The sequence below is a fragment of the Heterocephalus glaber genome, unplaced genomic scaffold, assembly GCF_053883595.1.
Source record: "Heterocephalus glaber isolate CG9 unplaced genomic scaffold, H.glaber_assembly_v1.0 deba00001556, whole genome shotgun sequence".
In the NCBI taxonomy this organism is placed as follows: domain Eukaryota; kingdom Metazoa; phylum Chordata; class Mammalia; order Rodentia; family Bathyergidae; genus Heterocephalus; species Heterocephalus glaber.
The window spans coordinates 2,239,841-2,246,540 of record NW_028258347.1 but is presented as its reverse complement, the minus strand read 5'-3'; the positions used below and the strand labels follow the sequence as shown (position 1 = coordinate 2,246,540).

Here is a 6,700-nt window from a genome sequence, read left to right as displayed (position 1 = left end):
AGAGTACTCGGCGAGAGTTGAATGAGGGCAGAAAGCAGAGTAGGATAAAAGTGTATTCCTGGGACCTGGAGCTGGTGATACGGAGAGCAGGCCATGAGTAAGGCTTTGTGATCATCTCTGTGAGTTACCTCTGTATACTCTTCCGCTGTCTACGGCCATACCACCCTGAACACGCCCGATCTCTGCATACTCTTCGTGCACAGAGAGAGCTCTTCGGCGATGTGTTTATTTCGGGACCGCCGATGTGTGGGGTACCATCAAGGAGAACGTGTGAGCAGGAAAATGATTGCTTTGGGCAGGCGTGTCCAGGCCAGCGTTCTCTGTGACGGGGTAACTAGGAGTCTGCAGAGAAGCCTGGGCTGCTGGAGAAACCTGGCTGACTTGCAGGGCTCGCAGGGTGGGCTGGGAGGATGGAGGGGTGTTGGAAGCATCCCCACCTCCCTTCTGGCTCCCATCCCCAAACGTTTTGTAAGAGATGGTCCTCAGTAGCCCGTGCATGCCGCTCCTTGAGGTCTGCCTGACTCCGAGCTCAGCAGCTGCAAATGAAGGCCATGTTCATCTCTGGCTGGCCGCAACCTCTGCTGACAGAACCAAGGCGCTTGTGTGGGAAGGGAATTTCACTGCAGGAGGCTTGGAAGGCAGGGTGCACCTGATGCGAGGGGTCCTGCGCCTGTGGGGTGCGGGCTCTGGCCTGCCCCGCTACAAGGCCTCTCTGGGATCTGTGAGGCTCGGGGAACAAGAACCAGAGTGGAGAGTGTGTCGGCTAGGACACGTCCAGCTGCAAACAGCACAACACCCCGCTCAAACGTGCGGCTTCCACAACTCAGACATTCATAATCGCACATAGTAATCAAGCACGTTTGGCTCACAACAGGCTCCAGAGAAGTGTGAGCTGCTGTCGTTATTAGTGAAAACAACTATGATCACCATCACTGCAGCCAGAAAATCAAGGCAGGGCTTCCCCAAGGCAGTGCCGCAGTCAGAGAGCCAGGTGCTTCTCTCCGGCGTACTCTGGCTTTTGCAACGTGGATCAATGCCTCCTCTCCTGACCTTGAAAAGGCCATGTGGTTTCAGAGGTCACGTGCAGACAAATGGCATCCAGCAAAGGAAAAGGGGCCACTTCCGCTTTCTAGGAAGAGAAGGTCCGCGGGCTGACACTGACTCGCCTGCCTATGCACTCATTGCCAGGGGCTGAGAAAAGAGGATCGGCCTGGGCTGGAGCAGCAGGGCCCCGCGGGGCGGGAAGAGGACCGGCACGCAGGCAGCCGGGTGCTTCAGCCTTCACGCCGGTCCTTCTGTGCAGGTGGGATTCTTAAGAAAGACGCAGCAGGACAGATGGGCTTGGCATGAGGAGCTCTGTGCTTTGGAGCCAGCCTCCACCTCTGCCTCTCTAAGAGACAGACTCAGGAGCCCGGGGAGCAGAGCTGCCTGGGAAACGGGGCTCCCAGATACAGGGCAGACTTTCATCACAGCACCTGCGAGAGCCTGTCGGGCAGCTACGTAACAGGGCAGGCAGGGCATGGAAGCCAGAGAAGAGGACTGAGCAGAGAGGCACTGTCCCTGGAGGACCGGGATGGTCACCATCTGCCGGCCGTGCTTGGGAATAGCCTCCACCGCTGCACCACCTTCACTGCCTGCAACCCGGTAGGTTTGGTTGTCTGGAGGACAGGAAGAGTCCTGAACACTGGGAAAGACAGAAGCGCGTCGGTCCTAGGGAGAAATATCATCCTGAGGGTGCCGTTCAGGTGGAATGGCTAGACACAGCCAGCCTGACCAGGCAGGTGCTGGGAAGTGAGACATTCAGGGCTGGGGTTCTGTGGCTCCAGTGTGTGGCACCCTGTAGCTTATTTCCTCAGCACTCACCTTGGAGGGATGCTTTTCAGTCGTTTGTCTACAGGCAGGCTGAGCACACCAACAGGAAACCTAAACTCAGGGAGAGCCAGGCAAGCTGTCAGCAATGCCAGCTCTCCAAGGACAGAAAGCACTTGGTCCCAGGGAGGGCAGACACCAGATTCCATGGAGGGCTCTACTATCCAGCGGATTGCACTTCAAGTCCTACCTAAGAGCTGCACAGACTCTGGTCAATTATTTAACCTCTCTAAGCCTCAGTGTCATTGTATACAAAAAGGGGAGGGTGACTGTACCTTCTTTAAAGAGTTGAGGTGAAGATTAAATGAGTAAATGTATGTAAAATTCTTAGGCCGGTACCTTTGCTTATATAATTACTGGTGACTCATTCTGAGGAGAGGAAGCCCAGCATAGCAGCGTCCTACCCACACTGACCTCAGACAAAATCCCTAAAGTCGGTTAAAAAAGAACTCTGAGCAAGCAGAGTTGGCCGAGGAAACATTTTGGGGTGGGGTACATTTTTCAGCCATGACATAATTTTGATTGCGTTAATTGGACTTTTGTAAGGTGAACTTTTGGAGGTAAAGGTCAAACCTCTCCAAACAACCTGGACTTCCCCATGCTGTGCAAAGCAAAGGCGCTGAGTGGAGGAGGGTGAGGTCTTCGCAGCCTTCCTCACGACTCTGGCCAGCTTGACCAGGGACAGGCAGGCGTGCTTTTGAATCTCCTGCACTCCCACAGGAACGAGGCTGTGTACTGGAGGGTGAAGATGAGGTGAGCACAGTTATCCGCAGACCTGGGAACACTGACAGGTGAGCCTGCACCAGAGAAAGTAGGTCACAGCAGGGCGTCAGCTTGGGGCCCACATCGCCCATGGCCCCCGAGGTCCGAGTTCCTAGGGCTGGGCGTAATGAGCCAGGTCTCTCTGGTGCCTCCTGGCACCTACTCTCCTACTGCCTCGAATGCCTCCTTTGTCATCCGATGTCTATTTGGGGGTTTGGTTCCTCAGGGGAGGAGACTCGGGGCCTCATGACCTCATGGGCCCTCTTCCCCTGGGCGTGCTGCCTCCCTTGCCTAGGCTTTTTCTCAGGAACTCTGAGTTGTCCAGTTTGATCCCCATGTTGCCGGCTGAACAGTTCTTGCTCCCTGACCGTGGAGCTCACAGGTCGACGTTGCCAGGACTCCACATCCGGTCTATCCAGCCCTGCCCAGGGAGACCGGGCCCTGGGTCCAGGGGAGCTCACCAAGCCCTCAGCCGGGAAGGACAGTGGCCCCCAGATGCCTGGGCTCTTCCAGCATCCTATGGCTCCATCTGGCCACGTCAGCAGCCTGCAAACTAGAAACTAGAACTGAGGCCGAAGAAATCATCCAGAACTTTCCAACTCACAAAAAGTTTGAGCAAAGCAAGGGTTTGGGCACTGGGCTGGGTGTGAAAGAGACGTGTGAGGGCTGGGAGCGCGGACAGCCCAGACAAGGCATCCACAGCAGGGCGAACACCACAGGCTGCCCCTGGCCCTAGTTTGCTGCTGGAAGTTCTCATTCACTCGGGTTTCATTTACACAGCCAAGAGGGGCCTCCAGGGACACAGCAGCTGCTGGTGCCCTGAAGAGGATCCTGGGACAGAAAAGGGGCAAGAGGTAGAAACTGATGAGACCGCACAAACCATGGGCTTCAGCTCATAATAGTGTACCAGCGCTCTACCATTAATTGTGAGCAGGGCGCCACGTGGGTGTAAGGTACTGCTACCGGGAAGCTGGGAGCAGAGGCTGGAGGAAAGATACAGAGGAGCTCCCTGGACTGTCTGCACAGTTTTTCTGTAATTCCAAAACTGTTCTACAAAATAATGTCTGTTAAAAATAATATTTTTATAAAACCTTTCCTCAGCAACATAATTTAGACACTTGACTGGCAATGACTTAGGACATAGCTCACAGCCCTTCCTGCTTTATTATAATGAAATATAAATGAGGCAACTGGGAGAAGGTTGTTAGGAAAATGTCATTTGTTGGGTCATCACATGGGACAGTCACAGAGGCAAACCATCACCATTACACGTCCAAATGTAACCGTAACTTCAGAGAAACTCGGGGGAGCCACATACTACAACTCTAATGCCGTGACCCTGAGCTTTAAAACTTAAAACATAACTAAATAAGAGGAGTACAAAGTGCCAAACAGGTGGCGCTTGACAGAGGGCTGGAAGAGAACAGTGCGTTCCTCATAATGAGGGAGCGTCTAATAAGAGCCGTTTCAGACATAATCAGCTCGGGAGAGAAACTGCGGAACAGAATGAGCATCCTAATTCAATTTGTGTTATTATATTGACGATGCACTTACATAGTGCTTTTCTCACCGAGGCTGTCAAACACATTAGACTAAGTTCTGCACAACAGAATCCAGAATATTGAATATGAGAGCTGCACTGTAGAATTCTTCACCTTCAAAAGTCTTTTAAGAAAATCCACAAAGCCACATTTCTGAGTAGATATGATTAGGAATTGCATCTGCCTTGGTAGAAACATTTTACTTCTCTTTTATTCCACCTGGTTCTTGAATGAGAACTGCTGTACCACTTTCTCTGTCTTTGTGGCCATGATTGGAAGAGTTAAATCCCAGCTTCATGCTGGCTGCAGTTTGAATGTTTGTGTTCCTCCAAAATTCCTCCTACAACTCAGTCTCCAACACCACAGTGCTGAGAGTCAGGGCCTCTAGGAAGTGATGGGAGGGGATAGATAGCTTCAAGAAAGGACTGCAGGGAGCGAATTCCTCCCTTTGCCCACAGCCTTCCAAGTGGGAGCACAGCGACATGGCACCATCTTGGAGGCAGAGAACAACACTCACCAGCACCAACTCTGCCCTCCGTGGCCTTGGACTCCCATCATCCAGATTGTGAGAAATAAATTTCTGTTGTTTACAAACCATCTCTTCTTGTGTATTTTGTTATAGCCCAGGAAGAGTCTAAGACTGCAGAAACACTGGCCAGCCTCCTGCCAAGTCTGCGGGTCCATGTCCAGTCTATACTGGTGTCCTCCACTGCTGGTCGTTTCAGGTTATACACATCTGTCTCCATCAAGGCTCAGTGAATAGAAACTCACTTCAATCTGCCAGGAGATGGGAATTTTTGTTTAAAAAATAAAAGTTTCCTAGATGTTCAAAAAGCCAGAAGTGATGTAGGCGCAGAACTGGAGGCTCCACGGCAGCTAGGCACCGATTGCTGGGCTGCCAAGGTCTCTCAGCCCTGCTGCTCTCTGGAATCTCCCTCTGCTCCTGCTCCCTCCCTGCAGGGGTTAGGACCTCTCTGCTCCCCCATATCCCAACCACAGTGGCTTTGACCATGCACAGTGCCAGCCCTGGGGCCTGCGCTGTGTGATCTTCCAGTCCAAGTGCCCCTCTCTGGGCTCTACCCATCAGGGCTCAACTCCAGGTTCCAGGGGAAATGCTCAGGATCGACCATGTCCTGCGAACTGAGGACACCCTCTCCCGGGAACTGAGAGCCGCTGCAAGGACCATGAAAAGGGAAGAAGTAACTCCATTTCCCCTTTGAAAGTTAACTTAATTTTTATTATTATATTAATAACCCATTCCTTACTGAAAAATAAAAAAATTAAGTTAAGCAAACTTATTCTAAATGCCTAGAATCCCATCATCCCAAAATAACTACTGCAAACATTTTTGGCACAACCTTTCAGAATTTTTAAATATCCACATATTTATATATGCACTAATATTTTTAAGAATAGCATAATTACTTTATACACTGCTTCGGCATCTGGTCTTCACCTAAAATATATGTGAGCATACTGGATATATTTCCATGACTCTTCATCACTGCACATTAATCTTCTGGCTGGGGTGTAATTTAACCAGGCAGCTCTTACTAAAGGGAGGAGGGAGGGAAAAGGAAAGACAGGACAAGAGGAAGAAGAACGGAGAAAAAAATGGAACTGCAGCGATAAAGATAAAGAGATGTAGATAAAGAGGCGAGGGGTGTCCTGGGGAGGGGAGGGGAGGGGAGTGGGAGAAAGAGAAGAAGCCAGATATGTCAGGGACAGGCGCAAATTCCCAATGATGACTGTGATTGCTATGTGTGTCTAAAATGTACCAGTAAAGTAAAAAGTAAAAGAAAAACAGGCAGCGAACACCCGCAGACCCACATTCGCACACACCTGTGTCTGCAAAACTGCAGAAAACTTTCCTCGGGGTAAATTCTTGCAGACTTTCCTGCTTAGGAGGCACGAGACAGACGGCCAGTGTGCTGGACACAAATGTGATTCCGGGACACCGCTGCAGGGTGCTGGAGCTGCACAGCACGGCGGCCTCCTCCTGTCCCAGGCATGGCTGTTCTCTAAACTACCTGCATTTCTCCAGGCCTGAAGTCACAGGGGTTACAGCTCCCTTTGCCCCAGCGCTGTCCCCGGCCAGTCCAGGCTTCATTCGGGAGAGCATTACGTTCAGCCTGACCTTTTCCTTCTTCACCTTCTTCATAACTTGCTAAAATATTTGTACTGAGCATCTGCCTAGCCTTCACCAGCTGGGATGAACCCAGGAGCGTAGCTCCCCTTCTCTGCTTAAAGCTGTCAAATAGACCATTTCCAGGTTGAGCCCAGAGCCTGCTGAATATTCATCCTCGGTCGTGGAGTGCAAAGACCTGCTAGGAAATGGGCAGCTTGCAAAGGCTCCAAGGGCCGCACGACTCCGGCCACGCCATACTGGTGCCTGCTCCTGTTGACTTTATCGGATTTTTGGCTAATGTGCATGCATCATACATATGCATAGTGTTCGGTGTGACCTTTCAACACAAGGACACAGTGGACACTGATCCCGCCCAGCCCGCTTCACCCCTCTGCAGTAC

At 51.5% G+C, this 6,700-nt stretch overlaps 1 long non-coding RNA gene across 1 annotated transcript; it reads left to right on the top strand.

Moving 5' to 3' along the window:
- Nucleotides 1-1,070: 1,070 nt before the first annotated feature.
- LOC101723961 (uncharacterized) lies at nt 1,071-5,454 on the top strand. Its single transcript, XR_015442963.1, has 3 exons — nt 1,071-1,644; nt 2,590-2,660; nt 4,631-5,454. It is a non-coding gene; the product is annotated as an uncharacterized LOC101723961 (long non-coding RNA).
- The last annotated feature ends 1,246 nt before the right edge of the window (nt 5,455-6,700 follow it).